Source organism: Wolffia australiana, chromosome 16 (assembly GCF_029677425.1).
Source record: "Wolffia australiana isolate 7733 chromosome 16, ASM2967742v1".
Classification (NCBI taxonomy): Eukaryota; Viridiplantae; Streptophyta; class Magnoliopsida; order Alismatales; family Araceae; genus Wolffia; species Wolffia australiana.
In genome coordinates this window covers 394451-406148 of record NC_135850.1, presented here as the reverse complement: position 1 = coordinate 406148, position 11698 = coordinate 394451, and positions in this window count along the sequence as shown.

Here is an 11698-nt window from a genome sequence, read left to right as displayed (position 1 = left end):
ATTCTCTCATCTTCTCTCATGCTCTCTTTCTTTCCCTCTAGCTCTCTCTCTCATATTCTCTCATCTTCTCTCTCGTGCTTTCTTTCTCTCCCTCTAGCTCTTGTTCTCTCTCATTCTCTCTCTCTTCGTGCTCTCTTTCTCTCCCCTCTCTCTCTCTCCCTCTCTCTCTCTCTTGTGTTCTCTTTCTCTCCCTCTGGCTCTCTTTCTCATGCTCTCTGTCTCTTCCTATGCCTCTCTTTCTCTCATTTTCTCTTTCTCTCTCTCTCTCTCTCTTGTGTTCTCTTTCTCTCCCTCTGGCTCTCTTTCTCATGCTCTCTGTCTCTTCCTATGCCTCTCTGTCTCTCATTTTCTCTCTTTCTCTCTCTCTCTCTCTCCCTTTGGGTTTCCCTCTCAATCTCTCTCTCACTCACCTGTTTTCTCTCTCTCCCTTGCTTGTTCTCCCTCTTTGTCGTGCTCTCTTTCTCCCTATGGCTTTCTCTTGTTCTCTCTCTTTCTCTCTCTCTTTCTTTTGCTTGTTTTCTCTCTCCCTCTAGCTCTCTCTCTCTCACTTCTTCTTCTTCTCTCTCTCCCTTTGTCTCTCTCTTGTTCTGTCTCTATCTCTCTCCCATTCTATCTCTCCCTCTCTATCTCTCTCTCTCTCATCCTATCTCTCTTGCTTGGTCTCTCTCTCTCTCTTTCTCTCATCCTATCTCTCTTGCTTGGTCTCTCTCTTTCTCTCATTCTATCTCTCTCGCTTGGTCGCTCTCTTTCTCTTGCCCTATCGCTCTCGCTTGGTCTCTCTCTTTCTCTTGCCCTATCGCTCTCGCTTGGTCTCTCTCTCTCTCATGCTCATATTCTCTCTCTTTATCTCTCTCATCTGTTCTCTCTCTTTTTCTCTCTCGCGTGCATTCTTACACATCCTCTCTCTCGTTCTCTCCCTTCTTTCTCTTGCTCAGGTGCTCTCTCCCTCTCTGGCACCCTTTGATGGAAATATATGTGGATGGCAAACCAATCACACAATCCGCATCTCATTCCATGTTCATTATTTGAACATAATCATTATACTGCACGTGTGATGCTTATAATGAAGAGCATGAATATATGATCAGACGTAGTAAATTACGATGATATCATAATATGAAGATCTCTAGTTCTTCAGCATGTGTTCTAAATATTCCTATTTGAAGGATAGGCCAGACGGATATCAAAGTATCTGGACAAAACAACACTATCTAACCTCACTCATATGATAGATATGGCCGGTCCCATAGCCATTGGTGTTGAGACACTAAGGATGGATAGTGGGTGTTCTTTAGTGGAAAGAGTTCACTAAATTGATCTGAACGAATCCCTGAATGATATTATACCGAATTGTGAATTAGGTTGATTCACATCACGGTTGTGTAAGTAGCCTTTAGACCTTAAGTCACTAAAAACTTCTTGTGGACTGACAGTTGTACTTTGACAATGAACTATGTAATGTAACACAAATGCTGGGATCGAACGGGTCATGTTACCCCATAGGAGAATGAACGTAAAATGTGTGTGGCTACAGATGTGATGATATGTAGGATAAAAAAATGAAAAGAGGAAGTACGTTGGGAACCGACAGATCCCAAGCGGCGGGACAAATAATTGCCACGAGGGATCAGATCACAATCTAGCTCCCAATAATATGCATTTTCAGTTCGTGAAAAGAGAACTCCATACCACACAACGATGGCTATTCCGACAGTAGATATATGCTCATGTATCTCTCGGAGCAGTCATAGAAAGCACTGGAACACATAATTAAGCTGAAATAAAGGAAGGAATAAAAGGAGATGACCTGTAGGTGCCAGCTGAAATTGCAAGGGGATCGCAATTGTCAAAGATAAATGTGAATTCTCCCTACCGAGATGAGAGATTCCTGGTAGATAAAAGGCAGCTGTCCAGGGGTCAAGGTAGTGCGATAGTTATGCTTTGACGATGATTAAAGGGTTGTCAATATCAATCTTCGCACGAAAAGATCGAGCAGGAGAGGACAGAATTATTGGCCGGGTCTTCCTTATTGATGCCCGGAGCAACGGCCGTCAAATTCTGAATGAGCAATCAAGTCACCGCACAACAGCGACGGAAGTAGAATACCAAGTATCCGACACGGGGGATGTTCGGTCGACGTTCCACCGTCAATTTGTATTGAACGGCGTAGTGATGTGGATTCTTCAAAGAAACACCTCGTGGACCAGGCGAAGGGGGATTAGTCCTACAATGAATGAAGTTGTCAGAATCTTGAGGATCATTCTTCCCTCCATTGAAGAGATTGTAACCACGATCTTGTGGTAATATCAGATGGCTCGTACCAAGGAGACTGCTCGTAAATCCACCGGAGGAAAGGCACCTCGGAAGCAACTCGCTACCAAGGCCACCCGCAAGTCAGCTCCTATCACCGGTGGCGTCAAGAAGCCCCAACGCTACCGACCCAGAACAGTCACGTTTAGAGAAATCCGCAAGTACCAAGAAGAGTGACCGAAGCCCAGCCCCCCCACCCCATTGAATAGAGAGGCAAATCGTTTCTTAGGAGACATAACTGGAAGGGCGTGACAAAAGCTGAGACAATTTCATACCAGGGAATGAAGTCAAAAGAGAAGACAGATCTGTTGTCAAGAATCGGGAACTCAAGAGCTATGGAAGATCCGGTAATGCACACTTTCACGATTGCTCTAAGACGGTCGTAGAATGATCTTCCCAGCTGGATTGAGAACGACGGAACTTCGTTCAACCATGAGTCTCCGAAAAAAAAAAATAACTACCACTTTCAACAACTTAGATCTGATTTTCAAAACAACATCAAGTTTGTCTCCCACGTCCACCCTCTCCCCCTTCTTTGTAGAGAGAAGAAGGCAGTTGTGGGATGCCCAAATGGACCCCCTTTAAGGGAGAAGCTTATTGGGCTTCCCCTTAAAAGGATTCTTTAGGGGAAGAAGAAACCCAACATGAATTTCCTCCCCCTAAAGATGGAGACTACTTTAACCAAGAAAATAAAACATGACTCTTCTCCATGCCCGATGCGATCGATACACTGTAACGATGGCGACGGAGGTTGAATGGGGCTCTTCAACGAGAAGGAGGATATCCGATGTGATGAGGACCCCGTGGATATGTCTAGAGGATGCACACTTGAGTAGCTCGACTAGTCTCACTCTTGGATCTAAGAAATCACATAAGCAATCTGTGCAAAGGTACTTTGTTTCAATGGTTTTATCGAAGTCATTCAATCCCTTTACGTGTCTTCCGCTGCATGGAATCCTAGTCTTCATCCAGATCTAGGCCGCTAAAACCAAACACCCTTCTCTCGCAAGCTCTCTCTTTCTCTCGTGTTTTCTCTATGATTTCATTAATTATATATTTATTTAGTTTATTTGTTATTAATTCAAATAATTTGATCACATCCAATTCAAACTGCATGTTTGAATTGAATCGGGTCTAATTATTTGATTCGAACATTGGGCTGGATCAAAATATATGACCCGAATCCAATGCGAATATCATGTCCAACTCTAGTCTGATTGAGATTCGGATTTGAATGCTCGATCTGATCGAACATTCGAATGATCAGATCGAATCCCAGATCCCTAGTACTCATCATCAATAGGTGTGAAGTAGTCTATGATGAACGACATATTTGATTATTGATGACTTTGGTCACCACAAGATGTTCTGACGTGAAAACACTGAAGACCTTCAATGGCCACCCCAAAGGTGACTAGGGAGAGACATTACTACCAGATGACGAGTCTTGTATAGTCACATGCACAGTTTTTTTGTACCTGCACAACAACTAGAAGAACATATACAATTAGTAGTAAAATCAATTAAAAATTACAACCAAAACAAGAAATTAATCGATGCTTTTGGAAAACTTGACACTTGATAAAATACAGTAACATAAATTACAACAAAAAGACGCAAAAAATACAGCAAGTTCATAAGATAAGTAAGAATAGAAAGAAGAGACATCAAAAATTTTGATGCGTACCCAAACTAGGGAATGTCACGTCCGAGACGTGACATCTCAGACTTGACGTGACGGATGATGCCTGGTGACGGACGGTGACGTTAAAATTTTTTATCACTTCACAGTCACGTCACGCCTCCCAGGATATGAAAAAAAAACCGTCACACACCCGTCACACGTCCCTATAGTGGCGTCCCATCACGTCTCCATCACCGTGACGGCGCCACCGTCACTAGTGACGGAAAATCATTTCTAAGAGCTTGTTGTTCCCTAGTCGAGATTCCCGGTTAGGCAACGACAAGCTCTTAAAACGATTTTCCATCACCAGTCGAGAAGAATGCTCTTCGCTCTGCCAGGTCAAGCTCTTCCTTCTTCTCCATTGATTCTCCGTCAGTCGGGGACTGCTTCTGCATAGAGGAGCTTCTCCGTCAAGCGGTAAGTCTTCTTCTCCATTGATTGCTGTTTTTGAGAGCTAGGGCTCCAATGCAGGTTGTTTTTTTATCATGATGATGATGGAAAACAAACTGAAAGTTTCTATAACACAACAAAAATTACAATCTCATGAACTATTGATGAAATATTGATTTTATTCAAAAAAGTTTTGATATTATATTGATGATCTTATGAACTATTGATGGAGGTGCAGTATGATTATACGTATGTGATCATTGAAAAGTATCGTTGTGCCGACATGAGATCGTTTAACTTACGGGGATGAACTTGAAGAACATTGTCTCGATGACGGCAGGGATAATTAGTTTTTAGATGCTAATGTATGATGATCAATCTGAATGCAATTTTTTGTGATCTTTTTTCTGTGTTTAAGTTATTATTTAGATGAACGGATGGTGGAAACAGAAGGAATGCCTTATAAAACTTTGTGCATTTGAATTCTTCACATCTTTTGTTAATTATGAGACACTAGCGAAGCTTTTTTTGCAAATAAAATGTCTCTTTGATCTATTATCAGTGTTTATCTGAGTTAACTCTGATGATATTTTGATGTTGAGCCGCGTATGCAATGTTGGCGACAATGAAGAAATGTATGAACTGGACTGTTCTTCTCTCTATCTCCCTATCTCAATCTCTCTATCTCCCTATCTCTATCACTCTCTCTATCTTTCTATCTCCCTAGCTCTATCTCTCTCTCTCTACTCCCACTCTCTCTCTATCTCCCTATTTCTATCTCTCGATCTCCCTATCTCTATCCCTCTCTACTCTCTATTTCTCTATCTCCCTATCTCAATCTCTCTATCTCCCTATCTCTATCACTCTCTACTCTCACTCTTGCTATCTCTCTAAAACATACCTTTAAGGCACTATTATGTTAATAGAAAATTTGTTGGAGAAGGATTTTGATTTAACAGAAAAAAGAATAAAAGAGAACAATCACTAATAATTGATTATGAAAAAGAGATATTGAAAGTTTGAGTCAGGAGAAAAATGCTTTAATAAATGAAAACAATAAAAAATATAGCAAACACCTGAAAACAATTTAATTATATTCACAAATTTAAGTCAATAAATTAATTATTAAAATGTATTTTTAAAACATCACTAAATCCTTAATTTTTTCGTCAAGAAACTAATTATTAAATTAATTATATTCATAGTTTTCTGTCAATAAATTAATTTTAAAAATGTATTTAAAATGTCACTAAATCCTTAATTTTCCGTCCAGATATTAATTATAAATCTAATTATATGAATGATTTTGGGTCAGTAAATTAATTATTAAGTTGTATTTAAAAAAGTCACTAAAACCTTCATTTTTTCGTCCAGAAATTAATTATATTCATAATTTTCCATCAATAAACTAATTTTTAAAATTTATTTAAAAATGTCACTAAATCCTTAATTTTTCCATAAAGAAAATAATTATTAAAATTAATTATATTCATAATCATCCATCAATAAATTAAGTTTTAAAATGTACTAAAAAACATCACTAAATCCTTAATTTTTCCATCAAGAAACTAATTATTAAATTAATTATATTCATAATTTTTCGTCAATTAATATTTTATTTAAATGTATTTAAAATAACGTCACTATATCCTTAATTTTTTTGTCAAGAAATTAATTATTAAATTTAATTATATTCACATTTTTCTGTCAATAAATTAATTATTAAATTGTATTTAAAATAATGTCACTAAATCCTCAATTTTTTTGTCAAGAAATTAATTATTAAATTTAATTATATTCACATTTTTCTGTCAATAAATTAATTATTAAATTGTATTTAAAATAATGTCACTAAATCCTCAATTTTTCCGTCAAGAAACTATATATTAAATTAAGTATATTCACAGTTTTCCGTTAATAAATTAATTATTAAAATGTATTTATAAAACGTCACTAAATCCTTAATTTTCCGTCCAGATATTGATTATAAATCTAATTATATTCATGATTTTGTGTCAATAAATTAATTATTAAGTTGTATTTAAAAAAGTCACTAAAACCTTTATTTTTTGTCAAGAAATTAACTATTAATTTAATTATATTCATAGTTTTTGGTCAATAAATTAATTATTAAAATGTATTAAAAAAATGTCACGGCTGTCATCTGTGACGTCCATTCTGTCACGTGTCCAGGGCATCCCGTCACCGTCATGTAGGGTAGGGAAGTTCGTGTTTCGTCAATGAACGAACACTGTTCGTTGACGAACGAACAACCGAAAATTCATGTTCGTGTTCGGTTTGTTTGTGTTCAATCGCGAACAAACATGAACAGGACGATAATTTTAAATGAATAATCAGAAGATTAATTGCTCCACTAAGATTTAATTAATCAAATGCATTATTATGCTTCACATGACTTAAATAATCAGCTAAAAGATTTAATTAATCAATTGTAATCAAATTTTGGTACACACACAATTTCCAAAATTAAGGAAAAAATGGTACGACAAAAATATGTATTATAAATAAATACAATCAGACCTTAATACATCTTAAAACATGTGAAAAAAATTGACATGGTGAGTTCATATAATGATGAAAATCTAATAGCTTTCATTAAATCTGTTATCACCATAGTTCAGTTTTATGCCCTTCTATTTTGTGTTCAAAAAAATTCACAGAAAAATAATGTGATGCATCTAGATTGCATGGTTGAGCTGAAAATGATGATAAAATGATATATTTGTTGAGGATCAGAAAAATATAAGTTCGATCGATTCTGCTGAGAAATAATGTGCAATTTATTTGGAAAATCACATCAGTTAGAACCAAAAATAAAGCTTTATAGCTTTAATTCAGAATCATTTATACCCTTTTTATAGAATTATTAGTATTAATATTTCTTATAAAAACTCACAAACTGTTTAAAGTTTACTTAGTCAAAAGAGCTCAGCAAAAAAGTATTATTCATACAAGTCTAGTGTCTGAAAATATATTTGTATGCATCAGAAACTATATCCACAAGTATTATTCATGTTCATCATCTCATATTTATATGCATCTGAAACTAAATCCACAAGTATTATTCATGTTGTTCAACTCACATTTAAATGCATCTGAAACTATATCCACAAGTATTAATATATGCTTTTATCAGTTTCAACAGTAAGTCCGTTGCTTTATTTTTTATGCTTAAAGTTGTTACTTTTTAAGGTCGGCATTAGTCACTAGATGTTTAATTGACAGAATTAATGAGTAGATGCAAAATCACAAGGATTAATATATACCTAATGGTTCAATCAGTGCAAAGTTTTTTTTAACTTAAACTATGGATGAACAAATATATACTTAATATATACGTAATCATTGATAGATACCTTAATCAATATTCTGCAAATCTTAATATAAACATTATTAGATGGAAAAATCCCAGCGCAATTTGAAAACCAAAAAATAATGTTATGTCTACTTATTTTCATAAACATCAAAGGAATTGAGAGGCAACACGACTACATTACTTTGGACAACAACAATCATTGCTGGAGTGAAGTTGTGACGCTCCTAAAATGTTTTGTCATTTCTTTGTGTACTCACCACTTCACTTCCATATGTTGTAGGGTTTTGGGGCTCTAACTTGAAGTCTGTTGGCTTGAGAGAAAGAATTTTTGTAAGGATGCACTTGGTACTTACCCTAGTAAGTATGTCTTGAACTGGACAAAATTGCTTTGTGTTGCCTCCATTTGTATAGTTTGTGTGTTTCATGTTGTCATCGCCGTCTGGTTCGGAGTCTGAGTTGATGAAAATAGTAGTCGGATCTTGGGGTTGCTTTACCAGTCTTTATCGGAGTAGTCGCACACTCCTCTATGGTGTGCACCTGTTTCCGGCTCCTACACCCTCCATTGCCTCTACGTGGCCATCAATGTACCTGTTTTTTTGAGAATTTACATAAATTTTCTGTGAAAAATGATGTTCCAAGTCAGTCAAAAAACGTTCAGAAAGAATTGTATTTGAAATCAATGACATCCAAATGTCGTGTATACCAAAATTTTATAATGCTGCTTTTGATGACATTCGGTACCTGGTAATAAATTCAAAAGTAAATGATCACTGCATTCGTTTTTTGTACCACGGAGAAATAAAAATATGCAAGATTTAAAATTAAATATACCTGAAATCCCCACGCTACCATCCTTCGTATACATTTTCTTCGTCCGAATCCTCTTCCACTAATTCGACCTCTTCAATCTCAAACAATGACTCTGATATATTGGTTTCTGGTTGTTGTTGTCTCAACCAACATTTTAGAGTCATCAGTATGGACATGTTCTCCGTTGAAAGTCGTGAACATTTATACATGCAAATTCCACGTCTGACAGAGAAGAAGCGTTCAACTGGTGCACTAGATGCGCATACAGGAAGCAAATCTCGTGCCAAAATGGAGAGCTTAGGGAATCTCTGGCAACGGTCACCTTGCCACCATAAGAGAGCATCAGTCAAGACATGAGACATTTTTCGATAACTTTGTAACTTGTCGTCCATGGATGGACTGACATATTCTTGTCGCGGGAACACATGTGCAAGCCTCGTCTTGATGGACGGTATGTAGCTCTCATCCATCACGCTTTCCTCATTATGAATCATGCGTTGTTGTCGACTCACTCCGTCGCCTCCACTGTTGTCGCCATCCCTCAAATTTGTGACTTCCTCCTCATTAACATCGTTTAGAAATTTTTGCACATATGCCACAAAGGTGTCACGTTCTTCTAGAGCAATGGAGTCTAATTTAATATGCAGGTCTACAACTGATGCAACCGAGAAGGCAGTATTTCCTTGAACGCGAGCCTCGTACTTGGACAATTTTGCTCTCATGGCTCTACATGTGATTTGGATGGAGGTACGTTGTTCCACCGCGAGGACAATACCGTTTGGGAAAAGGCGTCCTTGGTCCATGGCATCAATATGTTCCCGAAGGTGTTCATCAAGGACTTGGGAGTAATGATAAAACTGTTGCCGCCGTCACACGTTTGGAGCTGCAATTCATGACATCTGACGCTTCACAGAACGGCTTTAAAATTTGAGCAAAGTGTGCCACCATTTACCACTCATGTTCATTTGTCACAAAGTTCTTCTCCCTTATGCTCTCTAGCTCAAAAATTGCCATCTTGTACAACACCTTTCTCCTTTGATATGCGACTTGCAACATTTCATGCGTGGAGTTTCATCTAGTCTTTACATCCAACACTAATTTTCTAGTATTTGGCATCTTTAATTTAGAACACCATTGGACATAGCTCCTCCATCTTTCATCCGAAGAACGAACGGCTGCAACAATTTGACGCACTCACATAACTAGATCTCCCAAAGAGGCAGATCAGCCAACCCATCGCCTTCGTGCTTCTTCAGACTCACCGTCCACTAGCACCGCTGCCTCATCGGGTGTAAGTGGAGGTGGAATTCCCATTGCCTTCAAACCATCCTACACCACAAGGTTTATCACATGCGCAATACAAGGCATGTGTTGGTTTCTATCAAAGTTGGGATTCACTTTATGCAATATAGTCAACGATGTAATCATCGATCTATTGTTACTTGCGTTGTCCGTCATAATAGCAGTTACTTTCTTACCCAGGCCAAAGTCGACCAACACCTCTAGAAGAAGTTGTGAGAGGTAACTTACCTCCAGAACACGTTCTTCAAGTTTCCATTCTTTTGTAACCCAATGCATAATGATTCCCAATAAAGGTGTCATATTTTCACTTGTACATGCATCTACTGTTAGGCAAACACTTCTAATATTTGATAGTGAGTGGACCTGGTATTATTTCTCTCGCCCAAAGCAGGCCTTTGTGTATTCACGAATGGACTTCGAGCATGGTATTCCAATCTTGTGTTGCGCACAATAAAGCAACACCTCTCTGAAACTTTTGTCATCAACTATGGACCATGCTTGGTCAGTGAGACTTATAAGTCTGGTGAGCATCTCTTTTGTTCTCTCAAATGTGATACCTAGTAAGAAGGTATTTTGCCTACTGGGCGAACCCAACATTTCAATAATAGATTGTTGACCTCCGGAAAATAGCTCCTCTAACTCTGGCACTTGTTTACCTTTGAGCCGATCATGCGACTCCTTATGGCTCTTCTACAAGTGCCTCTAAAACATTGTTGTCATCCCCTCATTATTTCTCTCAATAGTCATAATTCATGAAGGGGTGTTCTCCCTGCATAAAATACATTCATACTGGTTTACGTCAATCTCTTTAAAATATTGCATAGCCTCTGATTCTCGACCTCGATGCTTTCTCTACGTGGTTATTGGAGTAGTTGTGATTGACGCTAGTTTACGGCTACGCTCTTGTGCCATTTCAGCATTTGCATTCATTTGATTTGAATTACTGTCCATCTGACCTTTTTCAACATTCATAGATGACAAGCTTTTCCAAGACGTTTCCGCTAAGAATAAAGAATAACGCAATTGTTCATATATTTCATAACTTCTACAAGTCAACAAATCAGCGCATCATTCACAGTATGCACTAGCATCAGAACATCAAATACTATGAATAAATCAGATATTCTCGTAAACTTTAAAAGAAAATATTACAAGTGTGTTTGAAGCAAAGCAAACATTGACGTACTAACATTTTAGGTTTGCCGCCGATGACAAGTTTGTCATCTACCAGGAATGATGATGAGCCGTCATCGACCTCATCTACTGCCAGAATGATGAGGACAAAGTCATCATTATCATCTCCTAGCCATAGAAGAATGATAAAGACTATGACTACTCATCATCGTCTTGATCATCATCCTTGCCTTCTAAAAGAGTAAAAGTAGAGAAATTGATGAGAGGACAATGATGAGTCATCGTCCTTGCTTTCTCGTATGCAGTGAGGATGAATCTTACTAACGGAGATAAAACTTATAACAATCTACTTTATGACATTGGTCAAAGTCTAAATTATACAAAACCACAGGAACAGTAGTGACGAATGTAAATATTCAACTTGGAAATGGGGAGATAGAGAAACTTGCTTCTGATTGTTCAACATAAACTTTCAAGTTAAAAATTAAAAAATATACCTTGAAAGCCCTAGAAAATAAGTCTTTTACACTAAAAAGACTTTCTTCCCTTGCAAGCAGAGTCCCTACCACACCTGTTTTCCAAAATTTAGGGTTTTCCGTCATTTAGAATCAATGATTTCTCTCTTCATAATTAGTACTAAAAAAGTATGTAAAGTTGATTAAGCAACTTTATCCATTGAATACATTCTGAACACTGAGAACACAATTTTTTATCCATTTCTAATTATTAGA